The sequence below is a fragment of the Trichosurus vulpecula genome, chromosome 8 (genome assembly GCF_011100635.1).
Source record: "Trichosurus vulpecula isolate mTriVul1 chromosome 8, mTriVul1.pri, whole genome shotgun sequence".
NCBI classification, from domain to species: domain Eukaryota; kingdom Metazoa; phylum Chordata; class Mammalia; order Diprotodontia; family Phalangeridae; genus Trichosurus; species Trichosurus vulpecula.
The window spans coordinates 118705597-118721967 of NC_050580.1; the positions used below are offsets into that span (position 1 = coordinate 118705597).

The 16371-nt window shown below is 40.1% G+C and overlaps 1 pseudogene; it reads right to left on the bottom strand.

The window, feature by feature from the left end:
• Nucleotides 1-6118: 6118 nt before the first annotated feature.
• Nucleotides 6119-6814, bottom strand: LOC118828109 (annotated as a pseudogene).
• Between the last annotated feature and the right edge of the window lie 9557 nt (nt 6815-16371).

Below are 16371 nucleotides of genomic sequence, written 5' to 3' on the forward strand. Positions count from 1 at the left end.
TTACATAGCTCGTGAAGACCAAGAGGTTAGAGCCCAAATGCAGCAGTTTCACTGTCACTGATGATAACCAAAGAAGACATTATAGAGATGGTGGCAATTCTTTCCCATGTTTTTTTTTTTCTGTTTGTTGTCCTCCTTCTAGTTTTATCTATAAGGGTTTTAGGAAGATCTGGATTATTTAAGTCTGATGCTATGGTTTCTTCAGGTTCCTTCTCTCCCTCTGCTTTCTCTTTTATGAGGATGTATTACTCATAATATTTAGCCAATCTCCTCCACAATGTTTAGGAATGAGCTCATACTCTTGAGTCTGAGCTCTCAACTGCCCTCAGCTGCCATGTCTCTCCACTTAATAAGATAAAATATTTGGCAGCTGAATCTGTTTGACCTACTTGGACCTTGTTGTGATATGTATGTGTATGTAAACTTCCACAGGAAATGGTGACAATCTGCCAATCAAAATCAACAACATAAATAATTGGATATATCTCTCATTTTTAATCTATTTTTATTGAAATAAGTGAGGTTGAAGTTATTGCCATTGGATACCAACTGTTCTTTTCATGTTTTCTACCTTCTATTTTGACCTTTGTCCTAACCAGCCATTGATCTGACTGATCACAGACAGGTGACTGAAAAAATTCCTGTGTCAGTAATTATTAATTTGCTTTACATTAAGAGAAAAGCAATTTAATTTATTGTGATTGGGGTAGAAGAGGTATGGAGAGCAGTGCTTAACATGTTCATTGCCTTATATTCTTGAAAAAATAAGTATTCATGGCATGTTGGTGTGAAGCTTGCAGGTAATCAATGTCTTTGGCCTTTTTTCATTTCCTAGTCCCAAAAAGTATTCCCAAGCATATGTTTTTCCATCTACCTCTGCATCCTTCTTCAAATTGAAGTCACATAGTATCGTACTATATGATTTTATTGCTTTGCAGAGTGTAGTCAAATTCTTCATAAAATTTGTCTACTTCTTCATGTCCTATAAACACAGCAGGATGGTGCATTGGAAAGAGTGCAGATTTGGAGTCAGAGAACCCAGGTTCAAAACCTATCTTTGCCACTCAGTAGCTATGCGATCTTGGACAATTCAGGTAATTTCTCTTGTCCTCAGTTTCCTCAACCATACAATGAGGGAATTTGACAAAGATTCTATCTAGCTTGAAATCTATCACCCATAAGACCTATGTCAATGTGTAACCTGCAATACTCTTCAGGTTGATCATGCTCATGTGAGCCATGCAAGGCAAAGTAACTGAGTCTAACAAACAATTATTCCTGTTGTCTCTGGCTGGATGACAAAGGCAACTCTGCCAGCTATGTTATTCATCTCTCCAGAAAACACCCACGAGCCAGCCTTCCATTTAACATCAACTTCTTGGGCTTTTAATTTCATGTATAGATGAAATGTGCAATGGATATGTGCATTTTTGCAGCTGAATCAATCTTTTGATTTTTGAACCAACATTTTGTATTTATGGCACCAATAGTTACATTAGTATTTGTGTTCTAATGTTCTAAACACTGGGATTTTATGATCCCATTATCCTCCATTTTACCATTGACACTTTTGAAGGGTATAGTAACTACACAGGATGAAGGGATTTTTGTATTTTTATTTATTTCTTGGGTCACTAGGGCCAAAGAATTCATAACATTTTAGCCAATCTGCTTCTGTGACAACTTTCTCTATATGACAGCTAGCCTAGGCTCCAAAAACCTCATTTCCTACGGACCAAACATCCCCATTTCTACTTACTAATCTTCATAGGACATAGTTTCAGGTTCCCTCATCATTCATACTTTCAAGTCCCCTCTCTGCTCAATAGGATCCAGTTTAGAGTATACAGTTGTGACCAGCTCAAGCCACTCTTACTCTGAACACTGTGTCTATTAATCTACTCTAGGTTACAAAAGTAGCGTCCATTAGCTTTTTCAGTTGTCACATCAAACTGTTGACTCATGTAGAATTTGCAGTCCAGTAACACCCCTAGGTCTATTCGCATGAACTGCTGTCTAGTTGCATCTCCACAGAATCAATTGAATCGAATGATGAATGCCTACAGGCATCTTCTCATCCATTTAACCATGTTAATCCATTAGCTACAACTCATTTTGTCATCTCTGTTCTTTGCTCTTCATTAATATTTGAAAAATCAACCCCTTTTTGTGTCTTCTTCTAAATATTCTGCCACTTTCTAAATTGCCCTATTATCTGGTATCCCAGGGATACTTCATTTTGTTGCCTTTTTTGCATCACCCAGGAGCAATTCACAGAAATGTGAACTGCTTGATATCAACCATGTGCAGGCAAGCTGCCGGGTGTCTTCATGACGGCCCTCCATTCTAGTTCAAGAAATTGGAGAAATTAGAGCTAGCTGACATTTATACGGTTTACAAAATGCTTCACTTACGTTATCTCTTTTGATCCATGAAACAACACTATGAGGTAGGGACTACACATGTAATTAACTCCATTTCACAGAAAAGGAAAATGAGGCTTAGCAAGGTTAAATGACTTGACCAGAGTCTAGTATGCAATAGAGCAGGAATGTAAATCTAGGTCTGACCCGACTATATATCTAGCAATCTAACCTTTTTATACTGCTGCTTCTCAGCAATGGGAATAATTTACTAGATGAGCTAACCCATTGCTCTTGCGACAGTACAGGGCAGCTCCCAAGGGTTTCCATTTCAAGTACATTATTCAAGCAATGGGGCATATGCCGCTCTTTGTATAATGTACTGTCATGCTGAACAATGCAAATTTGGTAAATGTGATTATTTGCTAAGACAAAAGTGGGATATATACACACACACACACACACACACACACACATATATATATATATATATATGTATATTCAATTATCTTCACCTTAAATATAGAATTAACACTGAGATGTCTATAAAAATGATGATAAGAATAATTTATGGCAAGTCCACTAAAGAGGTACCTTCTGCTCCTGTATAAAACCAATCAATTAATTAACAAACATTACAAATATTAACTATAGGTCTGCTATATAGCAGGCATTGTGATAGGTAATAGAGATTAAAAAAAAGACTCCATCCCTTCAAGGAACTTATACACAGAGGGAGGGGTGATATGTGTGCGTACGTATATATGTTTGTGTACATATAGATACACATCTATATGTGTGTGTGTTCTTATAGATAGCTATAGATGTTATAGATATGATATATACATATATATATATATATATATATATAGAGAGAGAGAGAGAGAGAGAGAGAGAGAGATAATATATAGATATACACACCAAACAGACACAGGTAACTTTAAGCTGCATGTACCTAAGGGCAACATATAAGGTCTCATATAGAAGGCAGGAGTTTTGGAGGAAATCAGGGATTCCAGGAGACAGGGATGAAGAATTAAGGCATTCATTATATGAGGAATAGCCAGTGAAAAAGCACAGAGATGGGAAATGCAGAAACAGCAAGAAGGCATTAGACTATAGAATATGCAAAAGAGTATAAATCAGGGCTGTCCAAAATGCAGCCTGCAGTGCAATTTATGCGGCCCGCCTCCAAGCACAGAAATTTACATAAATGCTTTAATAAATGAAGCTGAGCTACCGTAGAGCTCTCACTAAAATGGCAAACCAAAATATACCATCTATTGTTTCAATAAAAACCTAAGGTTGGACAGCCCTGGTATAAATAATAAGGTCAGAAAAGTAGGATGAGGTCAGGTTATGAAGACTTTACAGTGACAAAAGACTTTATATTTGATCTCAAAGGTGATAATAAGGCACTGGCATTTATCGACTAGGGTAATGAAAGGATCAAACTTGTGTCTACCATAAGCTACATTTCCACAAACAAAGCAGAGGAGAATTGGGGCACCATATGGAAAATCGAAGGACTCTTTTATACAGATGACTCTCAAATCAATTTATCCAGCCCTGACCTCTCTCTTGACCTCCAGTCTCACATATCACATATCATAGTCTCAGCTACTGGACATATTGAACTAGAAGTCCTATATACATCTTAAACTTAACATGCCCCAAACTAAACTTAGTATCTTTCCCTTAAAAGACTTCCTTCTTCTTAACTTCCCAATTACTATTGAAGACACTACCATACTCCCAGTTATGTAAGCTCACAACTGAGGGGTTATCTTTGACTCCTCGCCCTCTGTCACACCCCATATCCAATCAATTGGCAAATCCTGTAGCTTTTGCCTCAGTAACATCTCTTGAATATGTCTTCTTCTCTCCTCTGATGTGACATTGACCCTGGTGCCAGTCCTAATTACCTCGTATATATCTTCTAGCTCCAGTTCTGTGAACCTACAATCCCAGCTTGGCCCCAGGCAGGGAGCTCTAAGCAAGGACCTCAAATCAGACTTGCTTATCATCTCAACTCCAACCTTGTACAACAGGTCTAGTCACTGGGTTTTTGCTTTGTTCATTGTGGTCAATCTCACAACCTTATAGTTCAATTCCAATAACTGGGTCTCTCCCTTGAATATTAAAATTTGGGAATCTCAAGTTTGGGGAAAAGGAGAATTTTCTATTTAGAATTTCCTCTAACACAGTGGTTTTTACTCTCAGGATACAAGCGACAGCAACTGTCCCATGGTCTTTTCTCCCATCCACAGGTAATCCTGACTATCGAGGAGAACATCGGGGATGAGTGAGTAATAGGGCACCATCTTTCCTATATCTGCCTTCCTATATGTAAAGGAGAACAGATCTGACAAAACAAGTCAAATCATATCAGCAAGCATTTACTAAATACTTAGTATGTGTCAGGCAAAAACAGTCCCTGTGCTTAAGGAGCTCACAGTCTAAGGGAGGAGATAAAATGCAAACAACTACGTACGTACAAGATTTATTTTTTAAAGCATTTATTGCAAACTTTAATCATTTAAGAATGCTAGGGGTAAGGACAGGGGATCTCAGGGAGTAACTGGCAAAGGGAGTTTAGGCCAGAAAGACCCCATCTAGGCCCTGAGGACCCAAATTCCATTGAGTACATCTGATGACCTTTATAAAGAAAAGAACTATTCCTTAAACCCAAGGGCAGTATCCCCACAGACAAAACAGAACCTGGCTGTAAAGATCTGCATAATCTACACCCAGGTTATCCAAGTAACCTACCCCTCTTTTTCCCCTTCCCCCAGCCTCCTCCCTCCTTCTCCTCCCCCACCCCAACCCTGATTTGGCCCTAATGACTCAGACTTATCATGTTGTGGACAATTTTATTTTTAAGGGGGTGGGTAATAAATACTTGTTAAATTATCTGGATAATTAATCTCATTCTGCACTTGAAATATGTAGACACATACCCGGGAGGGAGGAGAGTTTAGGGAGGCAGTGAATGAATTATCCAATTGTTAGGCTTACAGTTTAAACTCTGTTTCTAGGGGACTGGTACAGAATTTACTTACCCAGATAATCTGACCCTGAATTCTCCCCCCTATCCCAAGGACCTGCTTCCCATTTCCTTGAAACCTTCAAACCATGGAGGCTAACATGAGTTTCTTGTCATTTTTAGGATTGAAGTGCTACCTACCTACCTCTCCCCCGTCTCACTGCCAAAGGAAGGGAAAATACAACTGTCAGTGGGGTTGGAGGGTAGTTACTGTGTCTGCCTGGCTTTAATCCCACATGTTTGGCATTGCAGTAGTCCTTCCAAAGGGAAAGATTGGCCAGACAGGTGACTGGTCTTTGGTCATACAATGAGTCTGGAGGAGGAAAGAAGAAGCTTGGAGAAGGGAACCTAGCTCTGCTCCAATGATATTCAAGAGGATTTTCCCCCCTCCCCCCACCCACTACATCATGTCAATCCAGACAACATGCTGGCTTCTCTCCTAGGCTTTTGTCCATTTAGAAGGAAATGACCCAACCCAACTGGAGAGGGAAGGGGATGATGTTTAGGTCTGTTTGGGGAGGGGGGTGGTTGTGTGGTGAAAGTGAGTTAAAATGTGTCCATTTTCATTCCAAATCTCCCTCTCTCCTCCAGCTACTCTTCCTCCCCTAAAACCTATATGAAGCTATTTTCTTCCAAGGCCCGGGAGAGGAATGGGTGAGCTGGGTCCAGAGCCATATGGGAGGGATGGAATACCCACCCCTTCTCAGACTCACATCATCTGGGGTGCTGCCAGAGTATTTTGGGGATGCTGCTGCTGGTTCCCGGTCCCAAAGTTGCTGACATAGCCCCCAGTAGGCAATGTCCTGGGCCTGGGCATATCCCACAATGAGGGGAGGGACAGGGCTAGGAAGTCCCCCAGAAGCTTCCCTTCTTGACTGCTAGACCTCTGCTTAATGATCTTCTTATATTTTGAACGTTTGTTCTGAAACCACCTGAGTCTGAGTTAGGCCTAGCTGGGCCGCTAGCTGAGCCCTCTCTGGAAAGGCCAGGTCCTGTGTGTGCTGGAAATGCTTCTTCAGATGTTGAAGCTGGAGGCTGAAATAGGTGGTCCTGAGCTTTCGAAGCTTTGTGGTCCCTCTGGCTGTGGTAACCCAAGTGTCTTCTCCGGGTCTGCAACAGCCTGCGTTCACTGCAGGGCCATGGAAATGCAGCGAGGTGGTCCTGAGCTGCTGATAAGGCAAGTGGGGGCCTCTGGGGGCTGCGGGTTGACCTAAGGGTAACCTACCCCGCAGCCCCACCACTGAGGAACACCTGGGTAGGCCTGCTCGTGGGGCTCAGGAGACGAGGGCTGCAGACCACGGGAGTACAGGGAAAGGGATTGTGGGGGCTGAAGGGTAGGAGGGAAGTCCTGGAAAGTGGCTTTGGAGGCATTGGGTTCCAGGAGGGTGGTGGGCAAAGAGGTCATGGTTACAGTGGCCCTGGGCCTAAAAGTTTCTGGCACCTAGACGCATGGCCTGGCCACCGCCTTCTTCCATCTCCTTCTTCTACCCATGCCTCCTGCTGCTCTCCCTTCCCCAAGCCCAATGCACCAGGTTGCGATGGGCCTCACCTCTCCCCACCCAGCCCCCAAACTTAAAATCTCGGGGAAGGTCTGGCCTCACACTGCTTCCAACAGAGAGCAGGAGTAGGGTAGGAGGGGGAGAGCAGCTGAGGCCCCCAACCCCCAGTTTCACCCTCCCCACACCCCAGTTCATCAAGTCCCCTACATACAAGATTTATACAGGATAGATTGTAGGTAATCTCAGACTAAGGCATTAACATTGACAGGAACTTGAAAAGGGTTCTTGAAGAAGGCCATATTTACAAGGAGATGATGACGCTATAACTATGAAAGTTAGGAGAAACCTGGAGATCCCCCATTATAATGTAATCTGAACACACTACAAAGACTTGCCACTTCCCAACCACCTGCTTTGATTTAGACCTCAAGTTCATCTTCATACAATTTCTGATCTTTTTCATTTGGGAATTTAAGAAGGATTCTTGGGCCCTAATATTTCCCTTCCTGGGGGGTGGATTGGTCAAGATTCTGGGGTGGAGTTAAGTCTATAGATGGGGCATTAAGTGATCTCAATTGCAGGAATATATAAAAGGAACCACACTGATACCTTACCCACTCATTGTCCCCCAAAAGCAGCATCATCCCTTTGGTTTTCCATTATTACTTTAGCCAAAGTGTTTTTTGGTCTGAATTATCTGAGTAACTGCCTCATGTATCCTTTTTACTTTGACTAAGAAATTCCACCCTCCCATATAACCCCTTTCTTTGTTGACTATATCTTTGTATCTGTTGCTAGGAAGGCTTTATTTTAAATAACTGGTAAATATGCTTCTCAGATGCTTAACAGTACCTTTATGGTAGCTGATGTCAGGGGAAAGAATTAGACCCATCCATCCTAATTCCCCAACATTAAAGGATCGTTATATATAGCTATACCAAGAAATGGGAGTCATTCTCCTCCCCCATATCCAACTGCTTGACTCTGCCATGTCCATATGGCTTCCAGATGGAGGCAACCAGACTTTCCACCCTGGGTCATGGTTTCCTCTTCTTTCTGCTCCTAATATCTTTCTTTCAGAACTCTTTAAGAACCTTGAACCTAGAACCAAGAACCCAGCCTTCCCAGTCTCTATTCCAAAACATCCCTAGCTATGCATTCTGGGATTAGCATGCTGCCTAAGACAGGACTACATTTATAAACATCATTGATTCTGTGCTGAGTGCTCAGGCTACAACCTATCCTTTGGAGCCATGCGCTGACACTGGAAATTGGCTTCTATCCAATAGGCATAAGTTAAGTGACTTGTCTAAGGTCATTCAGCTGAATGACCTTAGACAAGTCACTTAACTTATGCCTGCCTCAGTTTCCATCCGTAAAATGGGGGTGATAATAATAGCACTTAAATCCCAAAGTTGTTGTGAGGATCAAATGAGATAATATTTGTAAAGCTCTTTGCAAACCTTAAAGGACTATATAAATGCTAGCTATTATTTTGTTTTTATATCTTCGGTTGATACATCTAAGCAAAGGTCCCCTACTTGAGTTTTACATCACAGTCTGACAGATGGCTAAGCACCAGCAAATTTCTCATGGCTGCTTTGTATCAGGAAAAAGTGATGGCTCCTTTGTTTCCTTTGCCTAAATCTTTTGTCTCTTGAGTCAACCAAGTCTTAGGGAGGACTTAAATACTTTTATGGGAAAAACTAGCTTAACTTAGATAGGGGTAGATGGATTAGAATAATGTTCTGATCATATTCTCTTTTCTGTTTTTCCCTTGATAATCATTTTTATATCAATATAGTAACTTCAGTAAAGGTCAGACTGATTAACCAAGAAGAGCCTGATCCTAACCATCTCTTTGTTCTCTGAAGTTTGCTCAGAGAATACCTTTTCCTATGTCAACAAGGCCAGATCGGCTCTGACTTTAAGAGTATTCTTTCCTTCTCTACCTGTGGCCATTAAGGGTGAAAACCTTGACCTCAGACATGATTTTGAATTATATGACTTTTACTTATCTTAATATTTTATGGGCATATACTATATTATGGAATGTTAATGGTAAATCAAACACAGAGATTCTGGGTTGTAATTCCAATTGACACTTTGTCAACTATCCTGACTTATTGTATTTACAATCTATTCCATTAAGGAAAATCCTTTTCCTGTATCATGGTTAAACATACATGGGGATCATAAAAGTGAAGTAATGCAGGCACGCTGAGTCTGTTAAAGAAAAAGTTATATAAGCTTTCTCATTTCTTTGTTCAGGCAGTCAGACTTTGTATGGCTCCATACATGCATGCATGTCTGCTATGCTTTAAGGGAATAAATGAATAAGCAATATGAATTTTCATATCACCTAGCTTGTCTGCCTCCTTTAACCAAACTCTCAGGTCAACACCCTGGAGTAATAATTCATTTTTTCTCAAATCTTTTGAAATGTTCAACAGTGAAATTAAATAAATCCTAAAGTGGGTACTGGATTAAACTAGACAAAATTTTTGGTATTATTTAAATTGTGTTGTTCCAAACTTAGCAAAGCCCACATTTCTCAAATCCTAAATCTTTGCTGAGATTTTCTTTCCTCAAAAGTATTTACTTTTGAATGTCTCCAAATAGCTATAATACAGGGTGTTTAGGGTGTTCCTAAAGTCTGGACACATAGGCAATTGATGGCAATGTGGACTTATTGCACTGAGTTCATGCGAATTTTGCAAAGCACATCAACCTTCGCGTCACAAATGATGCCAACCATGTTGAAGATGTTATTTGTTAATATTACAATTTAAAAAAATGTTGTTGAAAATTTCATTCATTTCATTTCTTGAAAATATGTATTTGCCTACATGTCCAGACTTTAGGAATACCCTGTATAGAGACAGTATCTTACAGTGAAAAGAATACTGACTTGGAGTCTGAAGTCCTACATTCAAATCCTACCTTTCCTACTCACTACTGGTGACCTGTGTAAGTCACTTTGTTTCTAGGGGTTTCAGCTGCACCAGGTCTCTTTCAGCTCCAAATCCCACCCTGTAGACACTTCCCTGTGAGTAGAAATTTAAAAGCAAAATTTGACAGACTCTTAACTGCTACTGTATAATGGTGCTAAATACACCACTATAATTTAATTACCCTCCTCCTTTCTGCTGCAGTGAGATGGTAGAGATATGCTTTATGAGAACATGAGCTATTATGCCACATTACTGTTTCAATCAGTGTTTAACAAATGCATTCATTCTCTCTTCAATTACATTCTGAGAGTGTTCACTTTAATAGGCTGACTACTTTGCTAATTTGTCTCCTAATCACCACAAACATGTTTGGCCCCAGTTCAGAGATGGTAGATTCCTATGCATCATGCTGGAATAATAATGCCTCAGCTATCCAGAAATATACATATATATATATGTGTGTGTGTGTGTATGTATGTATATATATGTACATATATGTGTGTGTGTGTGTGTGTGTGTGTGTGTGTGTATATATATATATATATACACATAAATATTCCTGCAGTTTCAAGCATCTGCTATGGTGCCAAGCTGAGAAAAGTTTTAAGTTTACCTAACAGCAGAGAAACAACTCTTGAAAAGAAATAGTGGGTTTCTCCTCACTGGAAAAAGTCTTCAGCAAAAGCTATTGTGGGATGGCCCCTGGTAGATTTTGTTGGAGAAGATTATTTTTCAAGAAGGAGTTTGGACTAAATGGTCCTTAAGGCTTCTACCATTTCTGAGGTTCTATGATTCTAATGAATGGTAATGGTAGAGTGTAACCAGTCATCTGAAAATTAAATTCAATGTCCAGATTTGTCAGTTTTCTAACAAGAAGTAAGATGGGGGAAAGAAACTTTACAGACCCTCTAGACCAGTAGTTCTTAACCTTTTTAATGTAATGGACCTCTTTGGCAGACTGGTAAAGCATATGAGTCCCTTCTCATGATAATGTTTAAAAATGTGAAAAACAAAGTAAATGGGATTACAAGAGAAGACACTTATATTAAAATATGATTACAAAAAAAATGAAGTTCATGGACCAGGTTAAGAAATCTTGACCAGGGGCAGCTAGGTGGCTCAGTGAATAGAGCACCAGCCCTGGAGTCAGGAGGACCTGATTTCAAAACTGGCCTCAGACACTTGACATACTTACTAGCTGTGTGACCTTGGCAAGTCACTTAACCCCAATTGCCCTGCCTTCCCCACTAAAGAAAAGAAATTTTGACCAACCTCTTCATTTTATACATGAAGAAACAGAGGGCCAGAGGAATTGAGTAAAAGAATGTTTACATTCATTGGGCATGTCTATAAAAAGTAAGCCCCTGAATAGAATATCAAAAAGCCCAAGAGAAACAACAATGAGAAGAGACAAGTGAGAAAAGGAAAGAAAAAAAAAGACAGCAGCAAACACCAGGGGCAGCAAGCAGATATTAGAAATGTCAGAGAGGGACAAGGGAAGGACTAATGATGTTTCGAAGCAGTGACAGGTACAAGAAGGAGGTGACACTCTGAGATAGAAGAGAGCAGGAACCAAGAAACCAAAGACAATGACTTAGATGCAGTCAAGGAATACCTCATCAGATCAGAAGGATGACAGTAAACTCTGTCGCTGCCCAAATAGCAAAATCCCAAGCAGCCAGAAAGGATTATAGCAGAGAGCCATCACAGATGCTGTGGGTAGGGATCTTGCCCTGTGAAGGCAGTCTTTCCCATAGAGATGAAGTGGCACCATCATAAGTGTTAAAACCAAGGCTGGGCATGATGTAGCCCCAGAACAGATTTATACTCTTGATAAAACAGGTCTCCTTTTTGATGCTCATCAATCACAGGTCTTGGGGTTAAAGATTAAAAGGACATGTTGATTTTTCTTACTTGTGCAAAGGCTCCCAAAAAAGAAACACTTTAGAGACTGAATTAATTCTAGAGAATTAATTGTTCTAGAGTTTGTTTTTTGAAACATGAGGTTGTGTATGGATAGACCAAGAAGTTCAGAGTTGTAACTAATTTCATCATTTTTTAATCTGAAATTTAAAAAAAAGAAGAAAGAAACAGATATGCCCAAGGAAAATGAAGTTATTCTATTGGTAAACAACTATAGAATTCATCTTTGAAAGTAGGATCAGTCCTGATTTCTTGGGATAGTTTGTCATTTATTCTATTTTTAAAATCTATTTATCTGTATTTATCTCTCCCTCTACATTCCTTCCCCCATGAAATATTAAAATAAAAAAATAGTTAATATTGATAGAGGCTTGCAAAGCACTTTATATATGCTATGTCACTTGACTGTTAGAGAACAAACCCCAAAACCTGAAATGGTTTTAGAGAGAATTTTATTAGGTCATTTTGCAAAGGAGGGAGCTGGGAAAAGGGGTGATTCCCTCTTCCAATCTGTGATTACTTTATATAAAGTTACATCATGTAAACCATATCATCATCATATAAAGTTCAGATAAGCAGTTTGCCTGATTGGCCATAGGTAGGCAGTAAGAGAGTCTGAGGTGTGTATTAGCCGGTAAGTATAAACATTCAAATTTGGGGAGCCCAAAACACAAGCTTTACATGGATCCAAAACAAGACCTGGGTGAGATCTAATCATTCCCTATAGCCATCTGTCCTCCCCTGAATATCTTTAAGGTCAGCCTGATCTCTATTATAAGCTTTGAGTTGAACAATTTTTGAGCCACATCAAGCCAGATTCAAACAATATTAATAAATATTTAATAATAAGCATTTTCCCACAATTCTCATAAGAACCTCTAAGACAGGAGCTACTATTATAGTAATAAATTATATTACAATAAATAAATAAATGTTATAATAAATAAATAACATGAGATTGTTGTTGTTCAATCATTTCAGTCATGTCTGACTTTTCATGACCCCATTTGGGGTTTTCTTGGCAAAGATACTGGAGTGGTTTGCCATTTCCTTCTCCAGTTCATTTTACAGATAAGGAAACTGGGGCAAACAGGGTTAAGTCATTTGCCCAGGGTCAAGCAGCTAGTAAGTGTCTGAGGCTGGATTTGACCTCAGGAAAATGAGTCTTCCTGACTCCGGTGCTCTATCCACTGTACCACCTGGCTGCCCTCATTATCTTCTTAAGTATAATAAATATTTTACTGGTGAGAAAATTTAAATTGAGAGATGTTGAATTCTTTGCCTAGGGTCACACACAATATTAAGTGTCAGAAACAAGGTTCAAATTGAGACCTTCTTTACTCCCAGTCCAATGCTCTATGTCAACTAGCCACCTGTAGGCTAAATGCAACCGTCAAAATAAATATTCTTGTTCAGTCATTTCAATCGTGTCCAACTCTTCATAACCCCATTTGGGGTTTTATCGGGAAAGACACTAGAGTGGTTTGCCATTTCCTTCTCTAGCTCATTTTCCAGATGAGGAAACTAGTGCAGAGTTAACTGACTTGCCCAGGGTCACACACCAAATAAAAATGAGTCTTCCTGATTCCAGGCCTGGTGGTCTATCTACTGCATCAGTCAGCTGCTCAATAAATTTACACAGTTCAGCAAAATAAATTCCAGTTTGGACACTGGTCATGTCCAAAATTGTATGTTTCATTTTTCATTTTAAATCCATGCCCCCTCTTGTCATTTTACTGCCTTCCACTGTCACCTTGCTTATTCACCAGAGATCAAGGTATTATTCAGAATATGAAACAACCCTGAAGGGATTACATGACAGAGTTCATCTGTCATGCAGTCGAAATACAGGTCATCCGGTCTTGTAATATCAAAGATTCAGGCCCCGGCTTCTGTTCAAAGTGAAAAAAAGAAAATCAGGATACTTGGAGAAAAATTGTTGCCTGGTTTGATTGATATTGGCAGAAGTTTCATTTTATTCCACTGAATAACAGGGGCAGCTAGCCAGGTGGAACAGTGGGCCTGGGGTCAGAAAGACCTCAGTTCAAATCTAGCCTCAGATGCTTACTAACTCTCTTATCCTGGGCAAGTTACTCAGCCTTTGTTTGCCTCAGTTGTCAAGAGGGGATAATAATAGCACCTACCTCCCAGGATTCTTACGAGTACTAAAAGAGAGAAGAATTGTAAAGTGCCCAATAGGCTCCCTGGCATACTGTAAGTGCAGTATAAACATCAGCTATGAGCTGTTATGATAAAGAATTGGGAGGCCGTAGAAGAAGTCCTCCCTAAGCACCCTAAAAGTCTTGAAATAATGAGAATTGCCCTCCATTCTCCATATGCCTATGAAAGAGTGGTTGACACTGACCAGGAAGTATTAGTGCACTTAATGCTTTCAATACTACTGATGAGTCAAAGTACCTTGATAGACAAGATGTGAGAAATATTGCTCCAGAGAACGAACGATCCCTGGGAAGAAGACTGCTTTGACCAGTGAGTCAATCATAATTTAACCTCACAGTATTTGCTAAGTATGTTGATTAAATTCAATGAACATTTATTAAGCACTTACTACATGCAGGACTGCAAGAGTCTATGGCCTAAGAGGCAGAATGCAGCACTGGCAGTCAGGAAGATCTGGTTAGGAGATGGTGTGATATGGTAGAAGGGCGAAGAGAGGGAAGGGAATAAGGATTTATCTAGCACCTACTATGTACCAGGCACTGTGCTAAATGCTTTACAACTGTTATCTCATTTGATCCTCACAAGAGCCCTGAGAGGTTGTTGTTGTTCAGTCATTTCAGTCATGTCTGACTTTTCATGACCCCATTTGGAGTTTTCTTGGCAAAGACACTGGAGTGGTTTGCCATTTCCTTCTCCACTTCATTTTACAGATAAGGAAACTGAGGCAAGCAGGGTTAAGTCATTTGCCCAGGGTCAAGCAGCTAGTAAGTGTCTGAGGCTGGATTTGACCTCAGGAAAATGAGTCTTCCTGACTCCAAACCTAGCATTCTATCCACTGCACCACCCTCATTATCTTCATAAGAAAATGCAAATGACCCCCAAGCCCGATGCCATCAGGCATTTTTCAAGACAGTTCCAGGATATAACTTGGTAATCGTGCTCATTCAGCTGACTATCCCATAATATTTTCATTTTCAGCTGCTTTGACATGCTGCCTGAGGAAGACATTCTAGATCATAGCATCATAGATATTGAGCAGGAAGGGACCTTAGGGTCTATCTAATCCAATCCCTTCCTTTTACAATTGAGGAAAATGAGGCTCAGAGACATTAAGCTATCTACATCCTTCCTCCCATTGATACCTTCATCCCAACTCCTATTCATAAGTCTTCACTCTGTCTTTTTTTTTCCTTAGGCTTAACAATAATTTCTCCTCATCATTCCTCACATAATGTTGTTTACTGATCCCTAGCCATCTGAAATATTGTGTTAAATTCAGAATATTCATTTTGTAAACAGAGACTAAACAGAATGTATCCAAAGTCACATTACTGGAATGGGCTGGCAACATGGGAGCAACTCTCATTCAGCTGCAAAAGACAAAATTAGAATCAACACGTAGCACAGAAAAGCAGATTTTAGCTCAGTTTTATATGAGGAAGCACAACATAGCAAGCAGAGACTGTACCTTTGATTAATAAAGACCTGGGTTCAAGTTTCACCTTGATATATACTGGTTGTGAGACACTGAGTAAGTAACTTAACCTCTCCATGCTCATCAGCTCTCTGAGGGTTAATTGCATAAGACAAGAAAAAGAAATCTAGGGAATAATGTTTTTTCTTCATTCTCAAAGGGGACCAAAATGACATCCATACAGTATGTCCAACTGTGACTCATCAGACCAATATGAGCTCAGAAGGCTCTACCACAGGTCAGGCACAAATAGTCCATATGAACATCTGGAGTGGAGATGTCTCTAAATTTGCACATCTCATGTTTCTTTTGAGCTACTACAATTCTGTTTCATTCACAGAGCACAGCACCTCCTTTGATGTGGCCATGCTACACTGGGCAGTCCTGTTCCAGGGTCTCCCATGTCTCACAATTGAATCCAAAGTTCTTTAGAGAGACCTTGAGAATGCCCTTGTATTGCTTCTTCTGACCACCATATGAGCACCTGCCTTGCATGAGTTCTCCATAAAATAATCTTTTAGGCAAACATACATTTGGCATTCGAATAATATGGCCAGCCCATTGGAGTTGTGTTCTCTGTAGCAGTCTGAATGCTTGGCAGTTTAGTTTGGGAAAGGACCTCAGTGACTGGTACCTTATTGGCCAGGTGATCTTCATAATCTTCCTAAGACAATTCAAATGGGAGTGATTCGGTTCTCTGGCCTGGTGCTGGTAAACTGTCCAGGTTTCACAGGCTTACAACAATGAGGTGAACACAACAGCTCTGTAGACCTTCAGTTTAGTAGGCAATCTAATACCTTTTCTCTCCCACACTTTTCTTCAGAGCCTCTCCAACACTGAACTAGCTCTGGCAATGAGCAGGTCAACCTCATCATCTATGTGTATATCTCTGGAAAGTATACCGCCAAGGTAAGTGAACTTATTCACAGCA